We start from the raw sequence: 17,871 nt of genomic DNA, 5'->3' as shown, positions 1-17,871 counted from the left end.
CTGGATACCCGAGAGAGGTCTGGGCGAAACCCTGGTGGTGGTATGCGCCTAGGCAAACTGTCGATACGATAAGACCGATAACAAGCGCACCACAGCGCCAAGACACGGAGACTTATCATCGAAATAAAAATAACAACACTTACCACCCAAGTTCAAGCTCTGCTGCTGAGGTTGTTGAGTGAGACTCTTCCCGGAACGGAAGAATGTGAAGAAGAAATACGGAACAGATTACAAGACAGTCGTGGATACATTGGCCGAGCTGCTATTACCTTGCTGCCAGAAGTGCTTTATTTTGTCGCTCTGTAAAGTTGTGCCCCGCTTTGCTGTGTGCGAACGAAATTCAATCATAATCACACTTTATTGAGGTCCCAAATACAGCGAGCTAATTAACCCAGATTTGGACCGCGCTTTGGGGTTTACTTTTTCGTACTTTTGGATGTATTTTTAGAAAAGTCAATCAGACCCACTTGACGAAGAAATCACCGTCTCTAACCCACCGGGCTCGTTGACTCCTCCTATCAGCCCCAATGACCTTCTGCACGTCATCAGGCACTCTGGTGCTGCTGCTGCTGGTGGTGGTTGTGAAGAAGAAAACGGAGCAACTACTAGAACGCCAAAGCAACTCATATCAACGGCTCATAAACTTAACCTACAAATCGCACCAAGCACCGAAACACCAGCCCCACCACCTGTATTCCGTGTGTCGTTAGAATTAATTTTCTATTAAGTACCCCCTGGCTGGCTAGTGGACTGGTATAGTTGTGTTTTTTTTATCACTCAAGTAAACGCGAAGCTTCAGCTCTTTTCCACCAGCACCACCAGACCAGACCCTTTGCTAGTTGCGTGATTGAGACGGCCGCTTGATTGACACATGAAGGTGTGCATGGTCGTCGTGGGCCCCTCTTGGTGGATGTTTTGTCTTAAGCTAATGGTGTACTCCGCTGCTAGCACTCGCGGAACTTGCGGCCAAGTAGCAAGATGTACATACGACCCAACCTCGCAGTGTAAGAAGTGGAACTATCAACGACCCGACACTGGCGTTGACCCATAAATGATAAGGCGCTTTTTAAAATTGCGCGAGGATCCATCGCTCGCTGCCTCGGGGGAGGGCAGTGGCTGTCAGTGAGTTTGAACTGAAGGGTGCGGGCATGAATGTAACTGTCGAGAGCGCGAGTCTGACACAGTTTTGTAGGACACACTTCCGAGATTTGTTTGATTAGAGCTTTAGGTTTGTTTGATGTGGTTAATGTGGGTCGTTCTAACTAGCAGAAGCGACCTCTACATTTCGGGTAGATTTCGTCAGGCTCAGCTCCACTCTGCATGCGTAAACCAAAAGGTTTAGAGGTTTTAGACGGTCAACATTTCGTCCCGTTTTATTATCAAAAAACTAATATTTTCAAGAAATGTAGAAATGCCATTCACAAGCTAAGTCCTTCGTTCACTTAGAATAACCCTTGAATTATACAATTCTTCGAAATTATAGTTTTTTTTTAAATGAGGAAATAATCAGAACATCCAAGTCTAAATAAGAATCAATCACAAATCCAAAGATATTATAGACCGTGTTCGGTCCTACGACCAACGACTCTCAAAAATCTGTTCCTATAACAAGCCTTCTATCACACTGAAAAGAAGGATCTTATACTATTATTATCCAGAATTATACTTTTCATTTAACCAAAACGTCCTCTGTGGCTTTAGGAAATCTTTTAATGGTATAAAAGTGATAAAACTACCAAATCACGACGATATTCATGCCTAAGACTTCTCAAATTATAATTTGATTTGCCACCTAACTAAGACATCGTGAGATCAGCAGCATCCAACACACATATGATCAACGTTCGCGCAACAGTTGACGGAATTCACACGACCTGTTTCGTATCTCACACCCGTTAAAACCACCCAAAAGCTCGTTATAAATATCGAAACGTGCGGAATGTACACACACACACACATTCCGCTCACACTATAAACACTACACAACACAACACAGTTCCCGCCGCCGTATGGTAAAGATAAAGAGGAAACCTATTTTACGACCCCGGGTTTATCAGCTTATGCGAAACGGGTGGGATTTCGATTGTCCCAGCCAAACAAACGAACAACGAGGACGACGCGACGCGTTCGTCGGGAAGCTCTTGCCGCACAATTTGTTGCCAAAGTATTCGAATTCAATTTTGTAGTTTATGATTCCGGCAAGGCAATGGCCGTTAACGATGAAAAGACCACCTCTTTCCCCATCACCGTGGGGAACGAACAGTCACACCAGCTTCTGGATGGCTTCGTTACGGAGGAGGGTTAGCGCGTAGGCACCAATGAAGAGAGCATAAGGATAAGAAAGCGAAAGCGCCACAACATTAAATCCACCCTAAAATCAATATTTGCTTGGAGCAATCTACAAACCTCACGCCAGCAAAGGATCAGTAGAAAAGGGGACACACTTTCCTGGTGCCTTTTGGCTTACGGGTTGGTTGGGTAGAGCAGGTTGTAAATAGCCGATTTTTATGTCATTCCAGTGTTGGTCCCATTAATGGTTAGGTTGGTCTGAGATTACCAAATGATGATAGAATTCTTTTTAAAGCAGTTCAAAAAGCCCACAAAATCCAAACTTTAATCGACGCTCAACTGCATCGAATTGTATTACTGAGCACGAAACTCAGAGCGCATGTAAATAAACAACAGCGCACATTGCTGCAGCCCAATGCTTTCGTGTCGGTGCATTTTTGTGCATCCAGCATAGCGAAGAAGCGCACCGAAACATTCTCAATTTCCCATACAGCTCACATATGCTGCAGCAGAGAAAAGTGTGAAAAGTTTTCCCTTCGCATCATCGTATCGCATATTCCAACCTCGTCCATCGACCTCCACAGGGCCAGCATTGGAGCAGGTTATGTGTTTATAATAAAACTCTTTACCCCCCTTTGCCTTAAACGAAACCACGAAGCAAGGGAACGGAACTGACCGGGCTCAACGTGAAATACTTTCTGGGAAAAATGGAAGTTAGTTGTGGAATTTATCGATTCCACAAGCCGGGCCCGATTTGTGACCCTTTCCGTACGATCGTGAGCACGTCCTCCTGAACGGACTATTAGGGCTGAGCATTTAGGAAAAGGCTTCCGATGTTTATTTTAAGCACGAGTTATCGATAGTTGTAGTCATAAATCATTGACTATTTGTTGAGTGGAGCGTTCCTTTTTTGTGTCATTTTATGTTTTATCGATACTAATTTATAATTTATGACATTAATGCTTTAACAAAAGACAACAAGGAATAGGTTAATTTAGGCTTTTATTCCGTTTTCTGAGATAGTTGGAAGGATCAAATGAAGCCTATGTTTTATTGTATCGACTAACAAAGCATTATTTATGTATGCCAAAATATGTACGTAAACCCTTGATGTAGCTTTAAAAGCCAGCCTTCCCATCGATACTTCCATCATCTTCACATTTGTGTAACCATCACCATTTATCATGTTTAACTAAGCACACACGGGCGACACACATCAACATGTCTTTAATCTTGATTGCCTCCGAATATCGCACCCACAAAGCGGCCACCAAATCGATCTGTCATGCCCGTGCCCGTCCATCAATCGTCATTCTCTACACGGTACACACACACAAACAATGCCCCTGACATTTCCCTCCGCACATCTCGGCCTTTGTTGCAGGTTGCCGCGCCCGGTGAGGCGCACGCGGCACGCGATGATAATAAATGTGCAACATTCCTTTCACCGACCGACCGTCCGACATGATGATTCGCTAATTGTGGCAGTACGCTGACATGATTGCGATTAAAATCAGCCCAAACAAAACGTGGGGGAAAAATGACGCAAGAACTCAGCAAGAGCTCTTCCTTCACAAGGGACGTTCCCCTCTGTCCATATGGTAACGTCAGAATCGGCCATCCTACAAGCTAATTCTATGAACATAAATCAATCTAAATTAAGGTTCAAACCAGACGAACGCTCTCGTACGGATTCGATGAAAAAAGTTGCTCCCACGTTGCGTACACAGGATCAGAGTTAATGTTGGTACTATTGAGTTCTTTTGTATGTGTATATGTTTCTTTTACGCGATGCTCTCCTGACCTACTTTTATTATCAGATTAGGGAATGCCCGGGAGCAAAGATTCGACAGCAGTACAGTCGGTCTCGCTCGTGGCATAAATAGCATGCTTCCCCCTCGACAAACAGAAGCGGAGAAATGAAAAATGCTTTCCTCGTTCGCTTCTTCTTCAGGAATTTGGCACATTTCATTGCCCAATGTTTAGCTTATTGTCAATCAAAGATGTCGTTATGTGCCTAGAGCATTGTGACTTGACTTGGAGTTTCATCCGATGGTGTTGAAACTTCTTCTCTATTTCTTGCTTTAAAATGATTTCTCCCCGTGCGAAATAAATCCGTTTCATTGAAATGTTTCATCAAGTAAAGTTTGGTGATCCGTCTGCCTTTAGTTAGCTGTCGATTATTTATTCCTGGATATTGAGAAGCAGAGTTCCATGTAATTTATTGTTCAGGACTTCCGTTACAGATGTTGACAGCATGAACTCCAACTTATGCTACTGTGGATGGACTTTTCCTTCCAAATTATTCTTCAAAGTTACAATAGCTTTGTCTTACAAGAATCCTGTTGGTCCCTCGAAAACGGATGGACGTAGTTCTTTGCTATAAACCCCTTCTTTTGTAGGTCAGCTCAAATCTCACGCTAAGAAAAGTGCTACCCAACACGAAGCCCATTAAAGCGGCATATCCATTAACGGCAGTAATACAGAGCCACACAAAGACACACCACAAGGACCGCGTGTTCCATTGTGTGTCACACTCGGTTGCGTTATGTTTAAGCAGTACAACCAACAGCGATTGCCCACTGTGTCGAGTCGAATCCTGGCGTGAATGTTACGTCCCTAGTACCGTTTCCCGTACAGCGAAAATCAATTACTACCAGCTGTGAGCTGCACTACAATTACGAACCTCCCCGGCATAACTCATCCGACTGGCAAACGTTTTTGTTTTGCGCATTGGCAGTAAGGCTTCGGTGTTGTTTATTCGACCCGCATAAGATGTTTTATTAAGTGCGTATTTTGCTGTAAGCACTGCGTATATACATCCCCTTTTCATTCGACAAACGTTAATCAGGGCAGATTGAATTTTGTATTTTATTACAATTGTTTTTTTGTGGATTAAAAGTGAAATATTCATAATTCCATGCTTCTGGAATGTGAACTGCATTGTTCTCAGTAACAGTCACAAAATCTGTTCCGGAATTTTCTCCAACACGAAGAACGCACCACTACCACCACCACCACCACCAAAACCACTTTCCACCACCCGAGTTCTGATTACATTTCATTCATCGCGCAAAAACTGTAACCATGGAATTTAAATTCAAGCCAGGCACGCTCGTTAGATTCCTCGCTGTTTGAATCTGTTGCATTTGCTAGCATTCCTTTGCCAGTCATACATACACACTGACACACACACACACATACATCGTATGCTTCTGTTCTCGCTCTTCCGTTTCTATAGCGACCGTACAAGCACGAGCAGAAAGGCTTTACTACGAGTGCAGAACAATGCCTCATTCATCAGACTGATGTGCGAAGGGCCCACGAATGCCGAATGCAGAAATGCCGGAGAATGCAAAATTAATCTGACAGAAATTGTTCCCCGCTGCTGGAGGGAAGTGGTGCGCTTTTACATAATTGATTCCTTTTAAGTACACATTTCTTTTGTGGTAATGGTTTCGGTCACCCGTAGGATCAGGCACTGCACTTTGCTTTGAAGCAATTCTAACATACTTTTAAGCTTTAATGTTGCCTCAACTCGAAAGATTGTGCTCTATGACCTACAATATTGCAACAGAAAGAGGACAAGAAGTCCGGAGCATAACATTTTCGATGGCAGGAAACTCTACACCACCCATCCCAACCCAATCATCATCATCATCAACACCGAACCTAGCGCACTAAAGTGCATATAAAAAGACTCAACATAAATTATTTATTTTTACTATTGTTTCCATCAATGCACACGCCCCATATGCTGCACCATGGTTGTGCTTGTATGTGTTGGTGCCGCGGAGCTAACGTGCACTTTCCTTTTCAATGAAATGCTCACTTTATATGCATGGTTTTAATGCAGACAGTAAGTATCGTGCCCCAAACAGACAGCACTAACCCTTACCAGAAAAAGACCATCAGCTGCATCAAATAAACAAATTGAAGAGTAGGACAGTTTTTTGATAATTGTTCAACAATCTTTCAAATGTTAGCAAAGGAAACTAAGCTCTTTCATAAATCTACAATTGGTAATAAATTAATTGAAAATAACAACAAGCCACTCAAGGGTTAAAAGTGGGAGGTGCAATCGGCGCATGTGGTGACAGCAAAATATGCATCCATCGGCTGTCTGCACCTTTGTGCAACGCCAAATTAAATGCAACAAGTTTTCTGTAGGCTGCAGACTTCGCTCACGCTACTTCCCTCGCCGGGCCGTTGCCGTATGGTCGAAGCTTTAGTATTGGTGTGCATTGAACAAACGACCAACCAACAAAAACGACGTCCAGAGAAAGTACAATACTTCGGCCTACACAACAAACGTAAACGGCATCAATGCATTTGAGAGCTCCAAAAATGGAGTGATGCTATAAATTTGTCCGCCAAAGCAGGAACCCGAAACGATTGTGATATGATTCTGGCATTGTGAAGCAAAGATAACATTTCCCATAAACTGTGTCCTTTTGGGCGGTTTGAATTACCAATCATCGTTTTGTTTTGTACCTCCCACACGCACCAGCTGATTGTAAGAGACGAAATGCACTCGGACCACGAAAGGGAACCCTCTCCGATTACCTTTGCCATGTTTGGAGTGGTTGCAAATCGGACACTAGCCGATTCCACCCGATGGCCCGATAATATTGCCCGTTAACTCCTCTTTTCGGTGGTGGCTTTTTGTTGTGCCAGGTCCATTACTCTCACCATCACCGCGCGCAGGAAAGATAATTGGGTACCGGATAAATGCATTCGACGGCGGATGGCACGAAAAAGGGGAGTCGAACGATCGATCGAGAGCCGGCTCAGACGCCACAGGTGGTCGTGATTTTTGCTCCGATTTAAATTGCCGCCGTAAAGAATCGGTAACGACCGTGGCCGATGCTATTAAAGACACCCGAGTGGGTAGAGTGACACGTTGCTGGGGACGGTTTGCGTCATTTGTACCCGATGAAACGTGACGTTCAGTTGATAAACCTGTAGTACTTTTCCTAATAGACACGTTAGGGATATATCACATAAAGAACAAAATGGACATACAATGGTTTTTGTATGCGTAATACGTCTCCGCCGAGAAGCGTTCCAATAGTTCAGCTGATAAACCTTCCGCTTAGTAATTCAACCGTTCCGGGTTCAAATCTAGACTGATTTGAAATTTCGAAAACAAACCCCTCTCTTATTTTAAATGACCGACGAAACAACAAACGTTAAAGCAAATTAAATTTACACTCAGAACAAATCAACAAACCTCTCTTGCTTACCCTACCCTCTGGTTAAAGCCATTTTTACTTCTTTTCGACCGAGACCGGCTCAAGAAAAGCTCCGAAATTAATTATTCCTCCCAGAAGATAGCCGCGCAACATAAATCATTCGACGATACCCTTTGCCCGCCGCGCACCATCCACCTACCATCCATTCATTGTTCATTCCATCGCAGCCTCGCCGACGTGATAAACAAATAGCAAGTTATTAGCTGGCGAGAGGGATCACTTACGTCACACGGTGGAGCTATTAGCTTTGAAGAGGGAGGTCCCTGACCCATTTCCGGTCGTAAGAGGGCGAGTGAGTGTGTGTAATATTCCCTGTGCTTACTCTCCCTCCGCAGCCATACCTCCCCTGCCATTCAACGATCTAAGTATGTTCCAATCAGTGGTCGCATCTTTGCCATAAAATCCATGCTGCTTTCGACGACTGTGGGGCCGCTCTGCACACTCTTGCTCTTCCCTTTAGCTCTCTCTTTCCATGCTTTTCCGGGTTCACAATGATGACCATTTGAGTGCCGCTTGAATGGTTTGCAGGGACCGTGTATCAGTACGGTCTGCGGTAGCCATAGTGGGAGTAATCCATTGGAAGCTTATGACGTACGGTATTAGTTTACCGGCTTCAAGTTCCGGGCGAATGGTTTGGCCCCAAATCGAGATACGTCGAAGCACAAGAATCATGTTACTGCCGGCTGCTACACTAAAATGTACTGTTATTGCTACCGGGCGAGCAACCGTTCAATATCAGTGGATTAGATTGCTTGAGTGGATTATTTAAGACATGTATTTTATTGATTTCAATAGGAATTATAGCAAAGTGTGCTATAAAACTAAAGATTCGAGAAATTTAATATAAAAAATTGTATTTACAAGTATCTATGTTTACTTCCAACTCCTGGTGTACCTTCTGAATATTAGCCATCGATAAATTCTCATATTGATGTCAATAAACATACGCTAAGTGTACAGAGCACAAGCAACCGTTCTACATCACTCATAAACCATTTATTCTGATCGATAAATATCTACTGGTTGTCCAAATAGCTGCACTTAATGTTTGCTACCGGGCTCCGACCACACATGCATGAAGTAGTGCACTACTTTTGACACGCTCTACCATAAAACAGCGCGGAGAGAACCATATTTTTCCACCAAGTACGGAAATTGAGCAACACTTTGGGGACGATAAACAAGAGCACCGAAATGGCATATCCGCCTGCGCCGTGCACGTTGGTGACGATGATGGGTAACACACCCAGCCAGGGCGGCCCCAGAGACAACAACACCCCAACAAACAAGGTCCCCCAGCAAGAAAGACTAAAACCTACGCTCATCGCGTGCATTACAAGCACCATCAACAAGCCGGGTGCAGAATGCAGTTACATGCAACCCGACGACTTCGGGGGAGGGCCATGTGTGTTTGTGTATGTACGTGTAGGATCTACGATAACCTCAATGGCTCATAAATCATTCCGTTTGATAATTAACGGCTCGAAACGGTACGTACAGAGCGGGGCCACCTCGGCCGTCGGCTGGAAAAGAATACTCCTCACTGCAGTGTCGTGCAGCTCGGCTACGGTGGCCAAAGGTGACGGTAGAGTACCACGTGTAATTATGGAATAATTTATGGTTAATTTGAATCATTTTAATTTGCACCGAATTCCAGACCACTGCTGAGGGCATAAGACACTCCTGGCGCACTCACAACAGGCGGAGTTAAAAACTCCCCCGTTGCAATCGAAACCGTAACTAGCCGGTGGTACTGGAGGTGTAGGCAAACCTCGTGCTGGAAGGCAAGATAATTAAGTTGTGCCTGTCGCCGTGGTGTTGCAATTTCGTGAGTGTGTGTGTGTGTGCGCGGTTGAACTCTTGCAAATCCGATTGTGGCAATTATTGGCATTCGCTTTGTGCGGCTGTTGCGGCGATGGGTTTGTTTGGACGGGAAGGAAATTGGTGAAACCCCTATCGTCGTGGTTGTCGTTGGCGTGCGAGGCCCGTGGGATGTGATTCACTACTGTCAACATTGGAATGTGCAATCCAGTGCTGCTGCAACATTGTGCCGGTGTGTGAAAGGTTCGTTAATTGACACGGCAATCAGTTGGGAATAAAAATTAATCTCCAACAACCAAAACATGGAATTCACATTAATTCATGTCTGTTTTGAGCTTTCTTTCAACAACAAATGCCAATGGAGTGTGATAAACGTATACTTTGTAGTATCAATTTATATGTGACATTATCTTGGAAACGACATTTTAAACACATGCCAACACGAAACAGGACAGAAGTTATTATATAGAGAAACAATAGTTCAGATTAGATTTGAACCCACGACATGCGATGTAGTAGACTGATGTCATATCCATGGCACTATATGTCTCTTGTTGAGAGAATGAGTTCAAAATAAAACAAGAACCAAGCCACAATAGTTCTCTTACACATTTGTTGCCTGGCACCGAATAAAACTAAGTTTATTCCAAAATAACCATAATAATTAAATGATAATTAAACAAAGTCATTAAGAGATATGTGGATATAAGTCCCTCGTTTCTTTTTAGTCACATAAAATACCACATCGTAAAACGCCTGACTTGATTTGCAGCGATATAAAAATAGTCCACTCTTGTCTGACGTCAATCAGGACCAGCGGGTAGTTCTTCTTCTAAAAACCGTTTCATCGATACATTTTTTGCATCCCTGGCATCAAGAGACGTCGTGTTATGCACCAGATGCATCATATCCGTACCAACTCCAAGCGGTTTCCTTTTCCCCCCAACTTATTCCACTTATTCTCCAACAAAAACTCGAGCAGAGATGCCACTCGAACCCCATTTTCAAGCGGCAACTCGGTGTTGTTTTTCAATGCTCCACTCCTGGGCCAAGCGTTTGGATTTCGGTAGCAACTTTTGACCAAAAGAGGAGAGGAGACGACGGCCACATTGTAATCCAAGGCCCCATCTCTCCATAAACCCATCTCGCACCAACGCACCTTGCGCGTCAATTTACGATCGGATGCGAGAATTCGACGTGCCGTTCGACGGCAGAGCGATGCTCCCGATATATACATATTTAAATCACCCGGATCGGGCGAGCTGCGCGGCATTAGAATGCTCCGGTGGAGTGGATGATACGTTACGAGAGCTAATCCGGGTCGAGGAAGAGCGTGATGTTTCGCAGCCAAAGGGATTTTAAGCGCGACGCACACACAAAAAAAAACACCCTTCACCCACTCAGACACTTACTCAAAAAATAGGTTAATGTTTGCTCGTCGTCTACCCTCTGCCCTGCTGGCCCCACCCGCCTAGTTCCTGGATTTTTCGCTCGTACACTCACCTTACCCGCCGGCTGGTTTGACAAGGTTAGATCGTAATGCTGCTGGTAAACATGTCCATAAATATACACTTCGGAAACCAGTTGGAACAGTGCTGCCGCGGCCACTGCCGCACACTCCGAGGGGTGCAAAAAAAACACACACACACAAACTCAAACACACATAAGATAACCAAACCCAAGACACACGAAGCTAACATTACTCACCATCCCGAAAAAAACCGTCTGCGCACGTCGCCGACTGACAACTTCTAAAACCTTCATCCGGCAAATCGGTTTGTTAGCTAATTTGTCAGCGTGTGGTTTTTATTTCATCGATCCATCGCTCTTGCTACCCCGCTACAACCCCCCCCCCCCCCTTCTAGCGGTTTATAAGTTTTATTTCCCTAAAACACGCGTCAACGCCGCCAAACCCAATCATGACGCCCAATCGATGCAATCAACAAATGGGTATATGCACCAGAGACACTGCCTGCTGCCAATCGCTGCGCCACAACCGCCGTTGACAACCATTACGCTAAATGCGGCTTATTAATTTGACTACCGATCAGTGCTGCAGTAGTCGTAATAGTAGTAGTAGTAGTTAGCAGTACCGCCCGGCCTCTCCCCTCCGCCCACTTCACCGCCCGGGCGGTCTGGTGTCAATGCTGCTCCGCTGCTGCATCGGACGGATCAAGTCCGCTTCAGGACAAGTGTTGCCAGAGAGTTCGGATTTTTTTCTTCCTCTCCTCAAACACGCCTACCTCAAGTGGCATTGCATCGAATAATGTCATTATGAAATCGTGCTACTTGCAGTGCTGGACGCCCCACCGCGTACCGGTTTGTTTGCCTAACGACGTCTTCTATTTTGCCAACCGGTGCTACTGTTTGCCCGCTCATAGAAAGGGAAATTTTTGCTTCAATTTTACTTTGATTTCAGGAGGAAGTAGAGTTAGTAGTTGAACGATCGATGCAGATCTGTCAACTAAATCACAACCAAATCGGGTAAAGTATGTTAGACTAAAGAAAAATTGCATCGTCATGGAAGTAGCAGCAGCTTCTTAGAAGCTTTTAGATTCCAAATTATAATGGTTTTTAAACAAAGCAAATTGCTTACGAATATACTATCACCATTTGACACATTGATCTTCAAGATAAGCGCCATCTGGCGGGAAATAAACTCAAGTCTATCAACAACAAGGGTCTGATCAAGCATTTTATCATTAAAAGACAAGTGAATAGACTATTCTTAACCTACAAAAGACTCTTTAACAATTAAAAATCAAATCAAGATTCGACATAAATTATTGAGCATTTTGGACTGGATATTCCATCTTTTTGACATTTTGGTAGAACAGCATTTACCCTGTCCATTACAAATTATTGTATGAACTGTACGGTGGAATGGGAACAACATGCCAAACGAACAATCCTCGCAAAACAATAACCAGTTATGAGCGAAACTATTTAAAAATTACCCAGCCCCACACGAAACGATGACACACCGTCATTGTCCTTCTGCCAAAATAGGTCTTATTGCATAACCTACGCAATCCGTCTGTTGCGGTTTACGCCTCAAGTTACTCCTCCTGAGCAGTTGCAGGAGCTTCATCTCTCTTCATTCGTTGTGCGGTTTTTTTTCTTCTGCCAGCCACATTACACTTCCTTTGCCGGATTGTACATTGTGCACATGTGTGTGTATGTATGTCCTTGTGCGGCAAAGCCAAATTGCTCACAACCCCGTACAAGGAACTACCGCCCGAAAATCACTAACTTTTGTTTCAAATTGCCATTTCGGTGAAATGATTATTTCGCACCGTGCCGGGAGTGTAGCGAAATGAAACCTTCGCCAAGCGTACGCCCGCCTTTGCTTGCCAATCACTGCCGAATATTATTTTCAAAAGCCGCCAACCGACTGGCTTTTGATTGACTCCGCAAGGCTAAACCATTTACGGCACTTTGCGACCCCCGGTGACCCACGCGCCGCCCGTGTGTGTGTGGAGAGGTGTGTGTATCGGTTTCTTTTTTATTTTATTTCGATACTTTCCAACACCCTTGTCCAGCTCTGCTACTCCAGAGGACAAGTTTTTTTTAGCGAGAAAGGGAGTGTTTTTTTATCTCTCTCTTCTTCTTCTTCGGTTTGCAAAATATCCCGTGAGTCAATACTGTGCCCCTTGCTTTCGGGGGTTTGCTGCCCGGAGGCCCTCGGGCTAAATCATTTGAGCCGTGATCTCGGCTTCGTTCACTTTCACCCGTGTGCGCCCAACTCTTTGGCAGTAGGTCAGCCGTCGTGGGCCGAAGGTGCCTAAAGGAAGCACCCGGGCACGGGCATACGTATTTTGTGCGGCTCACTAGGCCGTTATTGCCTTTGAAAAGAGCAAAGGAGGCATGAAAATCCTTCCTGCCGGCAATCTTCGCATCTTGGTGACATCCGCTACCAGTTTCAGCCGTTCGCAGGTATAATAGTAAGCGTGTTCAAGGTGAAGATTGTGGATGGATTGAAATGTTCCAATACGGGATCGCTGTGTCATTAGACAGCCTCCTTTTCTGTAGGTGTCACGCAAAGGCTAGAGTTTATAACAATATCTTAAATCACCTGACATGATACACATCATAGGCTCTAAACAGCGTATTAAATAGACCATTCGTATGGTGGTGTGCAAAGCACAGAGCATGCCATTCCTAAAGTCGTTGGTTCGAGCCTGATTCAATCAAACACCTACAAGCTTTTCTGTACCTTTCGTATCCTGTACCTTAGCAGAGCACATAACTCTGAACAAGCGCATAACTTTATTGATGCACAATTCATAACAAATCGTGATAAAGAGTGACTCAGCCATTTCTAATGATAAATTCATGGACTGTTTTAGAGTAGCATCGGAGTGTGGAAAAGCCATGAAATGTATAATTCTAAAAACTTTTCAACCCCCGCTCGATTACATCATCGTAAATTTGGCCAAAAAATCGACCCATTCATTCATTCTGCACACCCGAAAGCCGACACACACACAAAACCGGTCCACACACACACACACGACCAACCAAGGGAAGTTGAAATTATGGGAGGTTATAAACTATATCTTTACCGATTTCGTAAAGTTTTGCACGCGACGTCGGCAGCAGCAACAACCAACCACGAGAGACAATCGATGGAGCGCCACAAAAAACTAGTTGCGATCGAGATACACGATCGCTTTGCGGGCACAGATTTTGGGGGGCGGCATTCATTAGCTGTGTGGAGGGGTGCGTTTTCGCAAAGGTTTCACATACTTTCTGAATCGTGCCATGATTTGTTTGTTTATAACTCATCACTTCCCCGGGCCAGGTGTCGTGGAGGACGTACACCCGGGAAAGGAAAGGGAAACCAACAACAAACCGGATTGAAGTAGATAGGCCAGGAGACACCCAGGTGACGATAGCGATAAAAAAGCGCAAACTTTGGGGAGTAAATATTACGAAAGGGTCGCACAACATTGAATAACGCTTGCGTGCTTTTGGAGCGTTATTTGCCTGCGGAGGAGAAACTTTTGTCGAAGTACATTAAAATAATTAATAATTTCTTCCAACTTGATACTAAACTCCCACAGAATTGCACTACTAAAGGCATAACATTTCCCATTAAAAACCGGCCCAATACCAATTCCAACGCTCGTTAAACCAACCGATCAAAGCTCATAATCTTATCGCATAAAACCGTACATCTACCAAATGTGGCCTATTTCTTGTCCCCGCTTTCCCAGACTAATTTAATCCCATCCCCCGCCGTTCGCCCGGTCAATCTTTATTTAAAACATGCTAATAATCTTTTTTTTATGCAAACCTCTACCAGCCATTTTAAACCATTACCATACGGCAAATCCGCAAAACCCCGCGCACATTGCGCAACAGATGTTTTGCGCGAGAACAGATCGTCTTTAACGATTTGCCGATCCGTCGATGTTTTACGACGCTTTAGCTCGCAGTTTGGTTTTTTTTGCCCATTTTTGCCCGTTCCCTCGATGTTCTCTTTCGAACGACAATAAAATGCAAAGAAAAAATCATTTCGCAGGTTGATAGCATCCGGCAATAAAACCTCCACGACTGGTTTTTCTCATCCCTCCTACCCCCGTACACGGAGCTTGATTGCGTGTTTGATGCGTACGAAACGGTTTTGTACACTAAAATCCCGATCGGTGTCGACGGCGTGCGACAACATGTGAACCGATAAGCAGCGTGTTTTAATTGATAGTTGAAGATTGCAGATAAAATGGTTCAAATACTGCGCGCTGATAGCTTATTGGCTGATAAGAACGGCTTAAAGATGGCAAATATATGAAAAAGCCGCAGTTTGTACAACAAATGTTTGAACATCATCATCATAATCGTCATATAAATTACTCAAATATTAAATTAAACTGTACTATATCAGTATTAGGGGAATCATTTCTTATAATAATATATTATAATAAGAAAACTCACCTAAAATACTCCTCGAAAACAGGATACACAATGTGTTCTGATAGATTTGCTTCTCGAGTACGATACGTTTGCGCTCTACGCTCTTCTCAAGATTTAAATTCACTCTTCACTGTACTGTATGCAATTGTAAAATGTGCCCAACGAGGGTTCTCTTTTGTAAATATAGCACAATTATCCTATTCGCATTACATCCTCTGACATAAACGAGCAATATTGTCCACCATAACCATCAAACTTAATTGAAATTTCTGGATGCGGTGAGTTAATTATTACTACAGCACGATTGACGCAAACAGAAAACAGTAGAAAAAAGAAATAAAAATAAAAGTTTAAACCTTCCACAAACTGAGCAGAAAAAAAACCCGGGAGGCCCGTCACTCCTTTTCGGCACGAGGATCTGGCCGAACGAAAGGCCAAACTACTAAAACATCATGTACAAAGCAAACGCACAAAACAACGTCAACGCACGCCGGTGGTCGATGAAAAGGAAAAGGAGGCCGCCAAACCGCCCTGGTAGAAGGAAAATTCTGACCAAAGCACGGCAAGCAAAGGAGAGAAAAAAATGCGTCAACAACAAAACTGACCAGAAACACAGACGACCCTACACGTTTTGTCGCGCACGGGAAACGGTGTTACGGTTACGTTATTTATAAATATATAAGAACCACACACACACACGCACACGGTGTGGCCACGCGATCGGTTAGCGATCGTAGTGGCGGTCGCTGACTTTTCACTTCTTTTTTTATGGGACACGTTTTCCGACCCGGGTGCCGTAAGGGTGGCCACACTCTTTGTTCTAATGCGAAAAGGAAAGTCAACGAATCAATGAGGAGAGCAAAAAATGGAATCGAAAAACAAACAGATATTGAAAAATTGTCATAATCATCAATGATTTGCTGATGATATCCAGGGAAGTACAAATTAGACTTTATATACTTAGAAAAATTCGCTGTAATTTATAGAACTTTTAAATAGATGCAACAAAGAACTTTCCATTTTTCATTCAACAGTAAGCCCCAGCGCTCGGCTGTTACTAAACGACATCGTTACACTACTACACTACCAACTACAGCTGCACTACCCTGACCACCAACCAACACAGCTGTTGCCGCTTCCAATAGGCAAAACGAACTATATAAAAAAAAACCTGTTCCACCCCAAACGGCCCATAAACACACCATCGGGGCGAAATGCATCTACACCAGCTAAAAATGCAACAAAACAACACACACGCACAGTTCACTACACCACGCTTGCAGTGCCCCACACGCACCACACCATCATACACTTTTACCTCTCTCTCTTTCTCTCTCTCCCTGTCGCTGAGTTGTCGACCACAGTAGGGCACTGTATCAAATTCACCAAACGGCGGGCGAAAAGTGATGCAAAAAAAACCGTGGTGCATCGAATGCACGCCGCTGCACACAACGCACCAGCAACCGACAGACAGACAGACGGACAGACAGGCAGTTCGCACACACACAACTGCTTTAAACACACACGCACTTGCTCGTAGGGACCAACTTTCTTTGCACACACTAGCACTGCCCTACACTAGGCACGCACCGCACGACGCGAAGCAGCACCGACCAGCCAGAGAGAAACGATCCGATTGCGCCAAAGTCACACCAATAACTGAATGGCTGGGCACGCACGAACCACGAGCAAGCCTCCGCGAATAACGTGCGGGCCCAGTGTAAAAGTTGTGCGTGAGTGATTGTGAGTGAGTGAACGAATAGCAGGGGTTTTGAGGGTGTTTGGAAATAAACGAATTTTTAAATACATCATATACGAAATTTGGTATTTATTGAGAGATAACGGCAGTTGTTAGGGCCTAAAAACTTTTGCAATAAGAATTGTGACCAATCGAAACATTAATCCGATCGTACTTCACTCTACAACTGTGCTTCGCGTCTTGCTGTGGGCAATAAAGTTACTAGATTCTTTAAAAATAACTTATAAAGAAAACGTGTAGAGTCCATTATATGCAATGTTCAAACAAAACTTGCAATGTTCAGACACCGAAAAACCCTGTTAGTGAATGCTCGACAAAATGAACACGACCATCCAACACCCCGAGAGTGCCTGTGTAACACATCGAGAAAGAGTCGCGGGAGGGAAGGTACCGGTTTCAGAGTTTTCTTCACTTTTTTTACCGGTAGTAAACAACACAGCACCCGCCAAAATGTGCTGTGGCTGAGCGAAAAGCCACGTGGGCTAAGATAAGGGTGAAACTGTAGGGTGTTAGGCGGGCGCGATACCAGTCCGAACGTGCCATGTGCGTACTCGTGCTGCGCTCGGGTAGTTCATTCGTTCCGACAGTGAGTGCATATTGGGGCAGTGAGTGCATTTTTGTCGATGCACTTTTACCACCCCCGGATTGGTTGCTGGGAATAGGCGAAATGGTCTAGAATAGGCGGAATGGCACACGAAATTAGTGTTTCATGCTAAAAAGAACTAATGCTGCAAAAAGGAATAATTGATATGCCACGAAAAGAAAGCAAGTCAAGTACCTGGTGCGGCCTGACCTGCCTGCCTTCTTAGTCCTTTGTGATATGCTTCACAG

General features: G+C 44.3%; 1 protein-coding gene across 2 annotated transcripts in view; it reads right to left on the bottom strand.

Moving 5' to 3' along the window:
* Positions 1–16,959, bottom strand: part of LOC120958206 (guanylate cyclase 32E) — a 37,959-nt gene extending 21,000 nt beyond the window's left edge. Inside the window, exons 1-2 of one of the 2 annotated variants that reach the window (XM_040380839.2) lie at positions 16,600–16,959; positions 15,303–15,574 (exon numbers count right to left, since the gene is read on the bottom strand). The gene's annotated coding sequence lies outside the window, so the exon portion shown is untranslated. The remainder of the gene's footprint in view (positions 1–15,302; positions 15,575–16,599) is intronic. The other variant, XM_049609913.1, reaches the window with a different exon arrangement.
* Positions 16,960–17,871: the final 912 nt, after the last annotated feature.

The sequence above is a fragment of the Anopheles coluzzii genome, chromosome 3 (genome assembly GCF_943734685.1).
Source record: "Anopheles coluzzii chromosome 3, AcolN3, whole genome shotgun sequence".
Classification (NCBI taxonomy): Eukaryota; Metazoa; Arthropoda; class Insecta; order Diptera; family Culicidae; genus Anopheles; species Anopheles coluzzii.
This window is presented reverse-complemented; position numbering and strand designations above follow the sequence as displayed.